The sequence below is a fragment of the Heliconius melpomene genome, chromosome 19 (assembly GCF_056956725.1).
Source record: "Heliconius melpomene rosina isolate 202511_hmr_F chromosome 19, ASM5695672v1, whole genome shotgun sequence".
In the NCBI taxonomy this organism is placed as follows: Eukaryota; Metazoa; Arthropoda; class Insecta; order Lepidoptera; family Nymphalidae; genus Heliconius; species Heliconius melpomene.
In genome coordinates this window covers 10,264,115-10,279,432 of record NC_140407.1, presented here as the reverse complement: position 1 = coordinate 10,279,432, position 15,318 = coordinate 10,264,115, and the positions used below count along the sequence as shown (strand labels likewise).

Below are 15,318 nucleotides of genomic sequence, written 5' to 3'. Positions count from 1 at the left end.
TTTATCTTCGTTTAACGTAGAAATTTAATAAAGTATTTTAAAGGATAAGGATTAATACCATTATGGAAAAATATCCCTCACAATAAAAAATATATTGAAATTACTATTTTTAGACAGAAATATGATCACTACACGTTATTCTTAAAAGATACGAATATGCCATCGCTGACTTTTTTGTAGATCTTATTAAGAGAAACAATACTCCAGTACATTTTTTTCATGTAGTATTTACCATTAAAGCAGCGCATGCGCCAAAGTGTCACAGTGGGTAGGACTTTATACACATTTATCGTATTTATGTTAATTTACATAAAAATGTACAAATAATAAACTATATATAAACCTTCCTTGAGAAATACTCGACCTAATGGTGAAAACCACATCCAAATCCGTTGGGTGGTTTAGAAGAAGAAGAGTTAGAAAGTTCAGACAGACACAAAAAGCGACTTTGTTTTATAAGATATAGGATGTATATTCAACGTTACGTAAATTAAAATTCACTTATTTAATTTTACGAACGACAAAATACTAAAGTAAGAATGTTTGTTAAAACAACTTTAAATCGTTGTAATATATCTTTAAATGTTACTTGATGCCAGCCAGGTTGCACAACTCCTGACTCCTGGCACTAGTCCTGACTGTAAACGCGACTGGTTGTGAGTTCGATTTACGACTCAAGGAAATTAAAATATTTAATACTTCCATGTTCTCCGCATTGGTGCCACAAAGAAACTAACATACATATAGACCGATAAACACACTAACCTCCTTTGCGTTGCACAGTTGGGTAAGATGAGCAAGATTTAAATGAAACACTGTGTACATAGCGACATCATTGTATTTTATGAATTACACCATTAATATGGATTTATGTAATACAACGTAATGTGATTATAGCTGAATATTTACCTTGTAAAAGCCACTGGCTTTAAATAAGAAAGTTTTAAATAAATTAAATTAAATGAATACTTAAAAAAATATTAATATTATTACTACAATTTCTACATAATAATTGAAATTATATAACTTCAAAATATGCTTTATTTTCTATAATCACGTTACGATAAGATATTTAAAAATCTTATACATATATTATATCAGTTTAACATTTAATTGAAAACATCATTTAATTACTATAAACTACATTAAAAATTGTGTATATATCACATAATTTATGTTTTGATATCATATTAAACTGTATTAGTTTACAATGTTGTAACGCTAATTATATAAACATTTTGTACGACTAAATTACAATTGAATTGATGATGTAAATAAAATAAAATATATTATTTATATCATAAGTATATATCGTAGTTTCAAAGCAATGATTAAAATCCAAATGTTAAAATTGTTTTAGGCCTTAATTGTCACATTATAACGGTTCTTTCTATACATGTAAAAATTGTACTGATATATTAAATTAAGTTAAATAAAATAGTTATGATATAGGTTGCTCGAACTGTTATTTCTTTATTTTTTTGCTATTGACTAAAAAAATCACTGAAATATATTTTTAAAGTACATAATTCTAAATTTATTATCAAAATGAGTAAATTAAATATTTAGCTATCAATTAGGCGTTTCTTACTTTAATTATAAGAACATCTAAAAAAATTACGATAAAAAAAAAAATTAACAATATGTAGATGATATGAGATAATGATCGTAGTATATATACGTATTGTCTTTTCTTTATTATAGTACATCTTATTTCTAGTAAAACTATTGCAAAATATAAAAATATGAACAGCAAGAAAAAAATATTTTATAAACAAACCTTGAATCGAATCTACACATTTTTTATAAAAAAAAAAGAACAGAGAAAAATAAATTTAATATAACAATCTCTTCAAGTCTTACATACATACACCTACATTATTATAGCATATTTAAAGGAACAATAATAGTTCCTAAGAAAATATATAAATTATTCCATGTAATATTCGACATAACATTAAAAGGTATGTATTGAATTAAATTACCACATCAATTATTTGTCACCCGAGTAACTTGCTTGATATATTGTGTACTCGTATTGACATTAAAAACTCTAAGTGGAGAAACGGAGTCTCATTAGGTTCCCAGGTTCCCGCTGCCTACCCCGCTATGTTCAGAATATAACGTGAAAAAAAAAAAAAATTCTAAGCCTCACATGTATATAGGTCTTAGATATAATTATATTGATCACTAGACGCGTAAGCAATAAATGATTTAAAGTAACCAGCTACTAATTTAAAAGTCTCCTTAGTCCGTTATGTTATCATTTTGCTTATTTCAATAATTTACTTGCTCTTAACAAAGCCGAAGGAAATTTTGTTCTTACTAAAAAAAAATGTATCTAAGTATTTGTAATAAGCACTTGATAATTCTTTGTCATTTTGTTCATAAACCATCTTTTCAAAGCGCTAAAAATCTCAATCAAGTTATTCTTTATTTCAACGGTTATATTGCCAAATTATCACATACTTTCACATGAAATAACAAATTTGAATTTATATATTTTTTTTTATGAAAGAGTAAAGTTTCAGGGTACGCCAGTGGTGTTGAGTAATAACTATATCATGACAGCTTTACAGACATGCCTTACGCTGGAGTAGATCGTATGCCTTTGTGACATCTCAGTTGGACTTTTATTAAAATGAAAGCATTTTTTCATTTGTTTAGTCATGTTTTGTTTTAGAACAGTGCTAGCGTGGTAAGTGTAACCATCGCTATAAAATATTATATTTTCACGGGCGGGTATATTGAAAAATGTCATTATGTTATAACATAATATATAACAATAATATTAACATAATATATAACAATAATATATTATATCAAGGTATTTTAGGTAGGAATTGAAATGTCGAACAAAGCGCGGCGTTGAGTTCCGCCATTCAACAGGCAATATTTCTAAGATTCGGCGGAAAGTTGGGAGCGGAGTGTCTTAACACTAGTTTCTCTCTGCGTACCCTGGTGTATGAGGGATACAGCGTGAAGGTAAAAAAAATATTTTAAGGTTACTACATATATTTTTTTATTTTGAAAAGTGAAAAAATATGTTTTAAATATCATATGTGTGTATTTAAATGGTAACAAGAAATGATACTCCTATATTATAAAAGTCTAGGAATAGGTAACTTAAGTATTGACGCGTTTCAATTACGTGAAATTCCAAATGATATACAAATAACCAATCGCGATATTTAAGCAAGTACTTAAGCAAATATTACCTACATTTGATAATACAGTAAATAAAATAATTACTGAGTAAATGTTTGTAATAACGACAAGACGCGCGTGTGTTCTTCGTATATGTATTCGTACATATATCAATTTATTTCTCAGCGGAACATACACAGGAAGTTAACTCCACCCAAGCTAATATTATTTATTCCGGTTATAATTCCCGTTGGCGATTATTTCGTCTTAATAGTAGCATAAAGAGTATGTCGTCTTTTTGCTATAATGCGCGGCATTATTACGTTTTCTGAAGAGGAATATTCCTCAATTTTTTTTCACAGAGATATACTTAAGAGAGACTTAAATTTAAGAGTACAGCGGATAAAAAACTAATGAAACTGTTAATTATATTGCATTTATAGCCATAAATTATATATATTGCGTTACTAATTATTTTAATTGTTGTATCGCCAACCTATATTTTTTGGCGTTTGTACCAACAAACAAAAAAAAACAAGTTTTCAGTACACAATTATTTTCACACAATTTTTTTCTTATATATTTCGAGAACGTACTTCATCATGAAGATATTGTGGTAACAATTATCAGGACTGTTCTAATTTAAATAAAATAAAAAAATATATATAAATTACACATCCATAATATTATGTATGCACATATTTTTGTCGATTATAAAGAAATGTCTTAAGTAAAAAATTACATTTTAATACATTAATATAAGGACTAAAACAACAAATTATGAAACGCAAATCTGCTATATTACATTTTTCTAATTTTCAGTCACATCCATCTTATATAAGCTTTTAACAAATTGCGGGAAAGTGATCACTTGCATGATAAAAAGTAAATTAATAAAACAATACTATTAATTACAATTTTATATAAAATATTTATTAATTAAATATAAATTCAGCTTTTCACTGGTATTTGTTTCCATACTAAACTACATACATTAACTGTTTTAATAATTAACAAAATTTTCTACTTATACAATTCAACAACAAATTGATATCTCGTTACATTTTATATACCTATACGAGTACTTCATATCGCCATAACTACACCGACACTTGAGTCCCCAAACCACGTTAGTCTTTGCATAACATGAAATTTTATTTGAACTAATTGGTAAAAAATGGCTACCTTTATTCATTTTGACATCTACAATTTCATAAGGCTTCTTTTTAATAAACTCCTACGTTGATCTGTAAAAAATGACAATATAGTTAATAAAAGTTAATTTTTCTGCAAATACCATTAACAACTAAAATCGATATTGAATAGAAGTAATAGGATAAATTAAATTAATTAATTATTTTTTCCTGTCTATGAAAATATGCATAAAAGAAAAGTTGATTAAGTTAATTGATTGACAAATAAGTCGGTCCATCTAAGTAATATTTCCGGTTAAAAAGGGTTGGTTATTGGTAATTACTTATGGGCGGCCTCTCTACGTGATTGAAAATATAAAAATATATAGATAATTTTAAAAAATACTCAATGTTTAAATAGAGTAAATTTATAAAGTTCACAAAAGCTTCGTAACTTTTAAAGTGTTGCATATGGACATTACACTTGGAAAAACGGTATTTCGTCATCGTATCGCAGTGGCACAAGGGTGTGACTGAATCGCAACGGCTGTAGGTTAGAACCCCACTCGAGGGAATTAATTATTATTTATTAATATTTTCAATTCTTCTTTCTGGCACCAAGGCAAAAGCCCGGCGTTGAGTTCGGCCACTCAACACACAATGCCTCAAAAAATTCGGTGGAAAATGGGGAACGGAGTGTCTTAACACACTAGGGTTCCTTCTGCCTACCCTACCGTGTGCTGGATACAGCATGGACCTGCTTTATAATTAAAATTAACTCACAATATCAGTACATGTTCACTAAACGACGTGTATCGGGCACCCGTCTTTCGACCTCACGTTGTCCATAGGTGGGGGTATGACCACATACGTATCGCGACCGGGTAGCTCTTCATCCCCTGCAAATAACGGTGGAGGGGGTATGACGTCACTGTCCACCTCTTCCTCTATCACCTCCTGCCTCCGGCGGCCGGGCATGTAGTTCAGCACACAAGTAACAGCGATTAGGAAGAGAAAGAATACGAACACCACGTCGAACATTATTAAAAAATTGACCATTACTAGTTGCATTCTTAGTCACATTATGCGCCTTCATACACACTGGTTTTTGTTTTGCTTTAGGACATGTTTGACAATTGTGCAACCTGAAACAAATATATATATTTTAATTGAGGATAGTATTCGATTAATAACGCTGTCTTGAAAAAAAAATTCTTAAGCAATTTTTTTTTTGGCGCAAATAAATTATGAATTCCATTCCTCCCCCTAAATTAATATCTGTAAAGAGTCAGACTAAACACTTGCATGAGCTAGTAGTTATAATAATTAACGACGTTGCTAATTGGAAAATGTAGTCAGATCTTATTTTTTCCTATTTTTCTTTGGCCGAAGTTTTTATAAAAAAAAAAGTCTAGAAATCCTAAGCGTAGTTGTATCTGTCATGTAATTGTTTGTAATTTTGTAATTTTGTTATCTTTAAAGCTTGTTTTTTTAATTTTCTCATATGTATTCTTTTACATTATTTCCATATAAAACGAAATTGCTATTGGTTGTTTGCTCTTTTCGATGAATGGCATTACCTTGTGTTTTTTTCCGCTGACACAATGCTTACCAAGTATTACGAAGGTACAGATCTTACACAGAATTCATTTTGCAATAAAGCCATCTCGAGCAGTTTTTGTCCCCTTTATTCATCCATTATAAAGCTTAAATTAATAAAACATATTATGTTTTATAGTAGGAATTTATGAAAAGTTTATAAAGCCAGTTATGGCACAGAGGGGCACTATTGTGTGACTATAAACGCGACAGGTTGTGGGTTTGATTCCTACTGGATTAAATTGATTAATAATATTTTCGTTTCTTCGCTCTGGTATAGAGGCAAAGTGCGGCGTTAAGTTCCACTACTCAACTTCAGAAATTGGGAAACTTCAGAAATTGGGAAATGGAGTTGTTTTAATGAGAACGGAGTGTCTTAACATAAGGTCCCCAGGTTCTCTTTACATAATCTGCAATGTGCAGGATGCAGCGTGAAAATATTTTTTTTCTTCCTTATTATTATAAAATGAAGCATGGTTTATATAACATTAGAATTTTAAAGCGTAAATTTGGTCATTTTAAAGCAGAGAATTAAAACAGGTAAAAGGCAAATGACTCATTTAGGAAACTTGAAATCTATTTAAACCGGACTATTTATCTCCCGGTGCAGATGGCAGCTTAGTTAAACATGGCGTCGTGGATAAGAGAAAATGAGTAAAGCTGTATAATTTGGCAATTTATTAATTTCAATTAATAATTTGTTTTTTACGGAAATCCATATGCTGAAGTAATTAGATTTTTTAATTTAAGATTGTACAATTAAAACGAATATCGAAGGTAATGTTAAAAAAGTCATACATTAGCAAAAAAACATTTTTCAAGTCTAATGTAGCATGTTGTTTGAAAATCAATAATAAGTTTTATTAGATAACTTGAAAAACAATCCCTGTACGTTAGAAATAAAATGAAATAGTTTTTTTGCGAATATAACGAGTGTAATATACTCTTTAAAAATACGTAATTTTAAAATGATAATTCTCCTCACCCAAGCATCGTGAGAGTGGATGTAATATCCGTTCCAATCTTGTTTATCTAAAACTGTGGTCTTAAAGACTGAAACGAACTCTATTCAGTAGATCATGGGCGGTTTTATTAAGCCTGATTTGTTTTCGGGATTGAAAGTGAACAGACACTGTGAACTCCGATCACGTAATTATTGGTCTCCTATTGAAAGACTGACCTACATTGATGGTGATACCCTTTTCATTTGTTGTTTGTTTACGTTGACATTGTTCATTTATTTTTTATGAAATCTGATAATTTTTATATAACTTTTTCAATATTATGTTATTTATTTTTTCAACAAGATATAAAATACCCCATAATGGTTTTGGTTTGTATAAAATAACCATAACTGCTTTTCAAAAGTTATACATACAAATTTAATTAAAAAAAAATGAACAATCCAAAAGTTTTATATAGCGTTGCCATTTTGCTCTTTTCAGATGTGTTAAATGTTTTATGTCGAGTTATCGTGACAGGTTGACAACATTGCCGTATTTTATATACGCTGTGTACAAGTAGGTACCTAGTATATATATGTATTTGTAGTATAAGTGAGGGTAAATTTTAATTTGATTTATCTACGTAGGGTGTTTTTTTTAAATATATTATATTTTATTAAAGTTTATTTAATTTACGAGTATATAGACGATATCTTCGTATACTTGTAGATTCAGTTTGTCGTAAACTATCTCACCTCTATATTTCTGGGGTGGGTTCAATCCCTACCCGAGGGAATGAATTATTGTTTATTAATATTTTCATTTCTTCGCTTTGGCACCAAGGCAAAAATCTCGAAGAACATTGAAGCCGTAAATTTTGAGTATATACTCGTTTAGTTTGGATATCAATTTTTCCTTAATAGATCCTTTTTTCCCTAAAAGGTACGGTACGATTAGGTAAAAATATATTCAATTTTAATGTGTAATATAATTTAATCGCCATTGTTACTTATCGACATATCGCGTAAGTTAATATCGTATTGCCCATCATCAATCATTTTGCGAAGTGATGATTAATGAGACGGCAGATCTTGTTGATATCTATAATTTGATAAGAGAGTTCCTATTCCAGTAATCTTTTATTGGAAAGAAGGCTATTATAGTTATAGATTCCGTTTAGAGCAAAGCTACCCCAAGGAACTTGGCCTGGTTAAAATTCAATGAACAGTCAAACTATCTATATATATAAAAGGACTTGTCCTCATTGACTGAGGTAAGATGTGCGCCCAGACGTAACCGCTGATGGTAGAAACGTCAAATTTGGACAGATGTTTACTTTCGTAATCTGGACATCCACTAAGAAAGGATTTTGAAAAATTTTAACCCTAAAGGGGTAAAATAGGGGTTGAAAGTTTGTATGGAAAAAAAATTAAATCGGCACCGATTTTTATAAAATTTGAAATTTAGATTTATAAAAGTATTTAATTGAACACTTGTTTCATCGTTTTCTAGAATTCTCCCCCTAAGGGTGCAAATAAGGGGTTTAAAATCTTTATGGAAAAATCTTTAAATCGCCACCGATTTATATAAAATTTGAAATTTAGACTCTCAAAAATATTTCATTAAACACATGTTTCGTGTTTTATTAAAATTCACCCCTAAATACGCAAGCGAAGCTGCGCGCGTCCGCTAGTTTAATATAATATTAAAAAAGTACTAAAGCTCCCAAAGCTTTACGTATAAAAGCTTACATATTCGATTCATATATCATATATCTGTAGATCAAAAACGATTGAGTGCTCAATATAAAGCGTCAAGGTAAATTATGTGCTTATATACTAAACTTATATACGAAAGCGATCAAATACTCTTTACGATGATTCACGGACCCTTAGACGTATCATATTAACCATTGCCGTAAATGTAAGTAATCCGCCGCCTCTTAGTACTAAAACTGGAAAGTGAAAATCGACTTTAGAATCATTATACATAAGCTATCGATTGTTTCATTAAACACTTCGTTAATTAATCAATAATATCCGTGACAGTACTGCAAGTCATTATTAATGTGATAAATCGACGGTTAAACGATCGGTCAATCCATTAGAATGAAATTCGTATATCCTGTTTCTATCTTAGACAAGGGGTGAAGGTTTATACAAAGCCGGCTTTAATTTAACAACTTTTGGGTCCGTGCTATACTAGACGTTTATTAAATAACATGATGTGAGGTATTCTAGTTGAAATCTGAGACTGTTACCTCTGCAAAATGTAGTTTGTTTTTGTTTTAGTTCGAATTTAAAGTAAATATCTAATTGATTATGATCGTAGCGCAGTTGAAAGGTTATAAATACTTATATTTAAATTTGTTTTTACATGGACAATCAGATCAATCAATCATAAGTGGGTTTTAAATCGATATTCTATATCCATAATAAAAATTGTGTGTGTCGACCGGCTGTGTGCTCGTCCAGACTAGGGAAAAACATTTTTTAAATCTATCAGTTAGAAAGAGAATCATTACCAAATGAAGTAAAAAGTAATAATTTACAAAGCCTTGATCGTAGCCAAGGTAAAAATAAAATAATAAATTATTTTTTTCTAGATTTAGTTCTAGGTATAAAATAGTAACTCGGTTGGCTTTAAACATTTAATTTTTCAGTCGAAGTATTAACATAAAAGTTATGTTATTGAAATATGCTACATATTTTTATATGACATATACGACAAAGAGAGGTAGAGAAGGCGGAAAGTGTCTTAATAGGAAACGGATTGCCTTAACACTTTGTTCCCAGGTTCGCTCTGCCCACCCTGCTATGTACGAGATACAACGTCAAGCTACAAAAAGCCAATACTACGCTACATCCTGAATATTAGGATATTACCTATTTCTAAAATTTTAATTGAAAATAAAAAAAATATTTACTCAATTTTGCTTCATTTATTAAGATCTTCTCTAATGATAAGTAAGTCGTCTGTTTTGCTAATGATACAAAAAACATTCTGACATTTTGTTTATATTTATAGCATGAATTATGAGTTAAAATGTCACAGCTCTTCTAATCTTGTTTGTGTGTGACTGTTGGGACGAAATGTTAATAATGGAAGAGAAATTAGATTTTGTTAACGATGATATATTTAACTTGTTTAATATATTTTTTTTCCCTCTCAGCCATTAAAAATGTCGTTTTAGGTCAGGAAAACAGTTCGATTCTAGGTACAAGGATCAGACTTAAAGAGATCTTTAAAGTCGTTTGTTTGGACTTCAAATTCGAATATGTTAGACGGCTCTCGGTAAGCAGAGCGCCGTGTGAAAACCAGTGAAAAGCGAATTACTACTTTGGAGTGAGTTTGGGGAAGGATAATGGATGTGGCTCAACCGATTTCCTAAATCTTTTCTGTTATGTTAAGGGTCGAGGAGCGCAGTGTGATATATTTAGTAGAAAAATTAAATATAAAATCAAAATAAATAAAACATATACAAATAAAATAAAAATCAAATTAAATATAAAATCAAATTAAATAACAAAATTGACGTTCCGAAAACTTGTCAATTTTGTTTTACTTGTCAATATTTTTCATATTTTTTGGACAAATGACCCAATTTTATGTTTATATAGCACATGAAAATTAAATTAAAGATCCCCAATTACATAATTAGATACACAAGAGGGGGCATAAGTGTATGCTTGGGCCGTTTTACCCGTAACTGGAGCATCCTTAGGATGTGGACTTACGGAAGCCCACCAAGTTTATGTCTTTGAGGAACTTTACAGAGCGATATGTATGTATTTATGTGTGTCTGATTATATATTGTATGGATATTCTGCTTTCAACATTTGTGAAAGTTTAGAAATGGTTATAATAGCAAATACATAATATCTAATTCAATTATACATTGTATCTACACAATTATATTTGATATAGAAAGAAAAGAAACAAAGAATTCATATTTTAAAATACATATGTAAATTCTTATTGTAACTTTGGATAACTAATAATTATTGTATAACAAATGTTTTGTGGAACTCCCTTACAAAAATTAATAAAAAAATGAATAAATTTCAAGTTATTTATTTATTACTTAAATTTGTATTTTGTAATTTATATTGTGACCAAATGTTTGTGATTCTAAATGGTTGCTAATAACTTGCCAAAAAACACAAAATTTCCTTCTTGACATACATTCTAAAATCTATAATCTATAAAGATTTAAATAAATATAAACACTATATTTTTATCCTTGTACTAGTAGCTTAATGTAATATTTTATACGACCTTTAACATAAGTTACATAAAAAATATGGACCACATTCTTTTAACGTAAAATCATTATATTCAGATTTTACGTTGTTGACTTTTAAAATTCGCGTAATGTATGAGTCCCCGCGACGCGCCGCGGCATTATTCTAACGAGCCTTTACTACATATATGTGGGTATGGGAATAATAATCTAGTACGTGATAATATATATTGTTTTTATAACGTTTAAATCGTGTTCAGAATGTAAGTTTTTAACTTTTTGAATAATTAATAATATATGGTAATTTTATATTAATATGTTAAATTATTTGGGTTCGATTCTCACTCGGGGAAATTAATTTTCATTTCTTCACTCTGGTGTCCAGGCAAAGCGCGGCGTTGAGTTCTGCCACTCACCACGCAATGTCTTCGAACGGAGAGAGGTCTTTTTTGTTTACCCTGCTATATCCCACATACAGCTTGAAGCTAAAAAAAATTAGAAAGTTTATAGGAAAATCATATATAGAAAATATATTTAAGCTTGCAAATAAGAGTAAATCTGCTTCTAAAGTTTAATTTTACAAGTTAATATTAAAACAGTAAATACGTTATATTTATATTTTGGACACAATGCAAAAGAATATTGTCTACTTTTGATTAGTCTCAAAATTTGGCTTATGTTTTCATTAAGCTCCAATATGGTTGTTTTCCCCAAATTCTCCAAAATAATTAAAGAAGTAAAGTTTTTTAATAAAAAAAATTTGAGAAACAATATTTTTAACAATCCACTAGTACAGTATAAACAAGAATAAATTACTATCAGGGATATTATAAAACTAGAAAGTATCAAACACATCCCACGTAGTTGATACAACTTTACCTATATTTGAACACAACCTTAACAAATACATTTACTCAAAGCAACTATAAATAACGTGGTTGTTTTGCCTCGGTTTTTACACGTGCCTATTTTCAACATGAAATGTTCTATAAATCCTACGGCGAGGCGGCGACGTCTCCACTTTGTTTGTTACTACTAAAATTGGAACATGATAGGGTTTCGCGTCCCATTTTAGGAACATTCTGGCAAAATCTAATACTGAATAAATTCTATTTCCTGAAGGAGGGATGGTGAAAGAAATACTTTATATGTGTAAAAACTAGGAAAGAGAAGTCGTTGTGAGATTTTTTATACAGCATATTGACATATGAAGTCAGTCGTAGCGCAGGGGCAGGAGCATGTGACTGAAAACACGACAGCTTGTGGGTTGGATTCTCCCTCGAGGAAATGAAATTTCTAATATTTTAATTTTTTCCCTCTGGTATTCGAGTTCCTCCACTCAACACGAAATGCCTCCAGAATTCAGCAGAAAGTGGAGAGCAGAGTATCTTAACACTAGGCTCCCCCTTGTTTTCGCTGCTAGATGCGCAATATAGCATGAAGCTCAAAAAAAACTAAATATTAATAATTAATGGTCGTAAAAAATTGTAGGTATTACAAAATAGTCGTTTATATTTTTACTTTAATATATTTTATAAAGTTTTACTTATTTTATAAAGTGAAAGGACCAGTAGTGTAAATACAACAAGAAACGCTAAAAGAGTCTTTCAAGATCTGAAGAATGTAAATAGTTGTAGTTATAGATTAAATATGTCAAGTACACATTTATATATAAATGTTTTTATTATATTTCTCTTGTAATGTACCGTTTGTAAATGGAATTATATAATGTTTACGTTTATTGTATATATAATTACCATTTTTAAGGTCAACAATATGTGTATATTAATAAGTATTTTTTTCCTAAGTGTGGAATAACACTTTAAAATATTAACAAATGATTAATAAATAGCATTCTCTTTTGCCAAATGATAATTCTAAACAATTATGTTTGGGTGGCGGAAATTCGTAAAAACCTTCCTACAGATATGCTAAGAATTTCGATTAAGCTTGATGAGAATGTATGACTTAGTGGCCAGAGCGCTTCTGTTTTTGTTCTCATCATTAAGTTTATTAGTAGATAAGTATTTTTGATAGATTTAATTAGGCAGTTAGGGTTATAAAATGTAAAAAGATTTAGAAATACTAAAAAGATTTTAACAATAAAGATAAGCTTCACAAATGATTTTTATTTATGAGAGAAACGAGCGAAATCAGGATACAAAAATTAAATAAATAAAATTATATTTTCTTTCTTCCAAACTCCTAATGGATAAATTAATTTACATTTTCATTTAATAATTCTCTAAGGATTGTTATTAGATAAATTTAAAGTAAATAATAAATGATTTTCCTAAGTAACTAATTAGAATTTTAGACCATAAACGACATAGATAGATATAAAGATCTATATTCGATTTTTTTTTCGTTATTTTTACACAATTTAAATAAGATTATTTTAGCCTGATTACTTGTGTATATATTTTTAATATTCAAGAATGCACATTTTTAGACAATGCTATATTTCCAACACTTTCAGTAGCTCTTAATCACATTTCTATTATTGATATTATAACATTATTTAAAATGTGTAAAAACGACCAATTTAATTTGGTCTCAGAATTGTCGTTTTGTAGATGTCAATTAGGAGCAGAAATCGAACAGACCGAAATAATTCTATTAATCTAATGAACAATAACTTATAGAACTATTCATATTGTAACTTTAATTAATATTCCGGATAGTTGGTAAAATAGATAAGCTGGATTTGGTGACCTTATAACAATAATGGTCATTGATTTGGACATCGATCTATTAAAGGGTGTTAATTGAAATAACCTTTATCTAAAATTTACGATCTAATATTAGATCGCAAGTGGCAGTACATACACTCATGTTATTTATATATATAACTTTTTTGCTTTATTACTAATTTGCTTGGAATACATTTTGTGAGAAGTCATAAGTCGACATATTAAGATTTCCCCTCTCGCTAATGAAGCACCATTCAATTAATATGGTATGTGATTTTAAATAATTAATCATTAATTCAATTACAGACAGTAATTATATAAAATAATAACATGGAATGGAGAGACGGTTTAAGTTTTATATGTTGTATATAAACTAGATAGTACTGAGTACTCATTAATTAAATTTCGCTAGCTTTTAAAATAATTAATCTACATTTTTTATTCCAAAATATATAAAATAATATATATTTAATCAGCTAACAGATGACTTATATGATATATCTAAGATAAATTCGATTTTTTCGATATTTTATTTATAATAAATTAATAATTCTAATTCGTAAATTTAAGAAATTATTTTTTCCATCATAGTACATAAAACAATAACATCGATCTATTTAAGAACTAATAAGATTATGCCTTAGAACATTGAGCAGCGTTGAGTTCTGCCACTCAACACGCAATGTCTCCAGAATTCGGCATATAGTGAGGAATGTCTTTCCTCTGAGGTTCCCTCTGCCTACTCAGCTGTGTGCGGGATACAGTGTGAAGCTGATTTTTTTAAATATTTTACTTTAACTATAAAACAATTCAATAAAAAAATAACTAACATAAAAATATATTTATTATACGTAATGGCACTTGACTTACTTTTATGATCACATTAAAGATCGTTCCACTCACGTCACTGTAACATATTCACTCGCGAAGTTTCAAATAACCCCAGGAGTGGTGCACGCCAGCCGGCGTCGGGCGGCAGACTGAAAGCTCCGCACTCGGACACCCCCAGTTCTGATTTACAAACATAAATGTTCCAGTTTGACAGTCGTAGCTCAAAATGTGGTATTCTTGTATGAAAAAATAATTATTTTTAACAATTGAATTATTAGATGCCTTACTTTTGATATATTGTCTAATGAGATGTCATTTCTGAGATCAGCGTGCACATATGCAGTGACAAACACGACAATTTAAAAATCATTGTTTTGGGTTTTGAACTGAAGTCGTCCATTAGAACTGAAGTCATAATAAAAAAATAAACTCAATAGGACATCGAAAAGTTGGTCAAATTGAGCTTGTAAGATTTCACGTACACACTTATTAACACTTATTAATACGACAAGTAACAAGTTAGATAAAAGCTTGTAAAATAATATAATATGACGTAAAGCTTTTTTTTAGAAAACGTATAAAACATTTAACCGCACTCTTTATGGCTTATTGGGTTAGCACTTAGAAGATTTCTAAGATTTTAAAATGCTTATATATTTTTCTAATCGAAGTATGCAATTTACAAAGTTAAAAATATTATAACGGCTAAAGAAAATTTATCAACCAGT

The 15,318-nt window shown here is 29.4% G+C and overlaps 1 long non-coding RNA gene across 1 annotated transcript; it reads right to left on the bottom strand.

The window, feature by feature from the left end:
* Positions 1–820: 820 nt before the first annotated feature.
* LOC146528695 (uncharacterized) lies at positions 821–14,760 on the bottom strand. The gene is made up of 3 exons (XR_014879107.1): positions 14,630–14,760; positions 5,064–5,425; positions 821–4,394 (listed from the first exon to the last, which is right to left on the bottom strand). It is a non-coding gene; the product is annotated as an uncharacterized LOC146528695 (long non-coding RNA).
* Between the last annotated feature and the right edge of the window lie 558 nt (positions 14,761–15,318).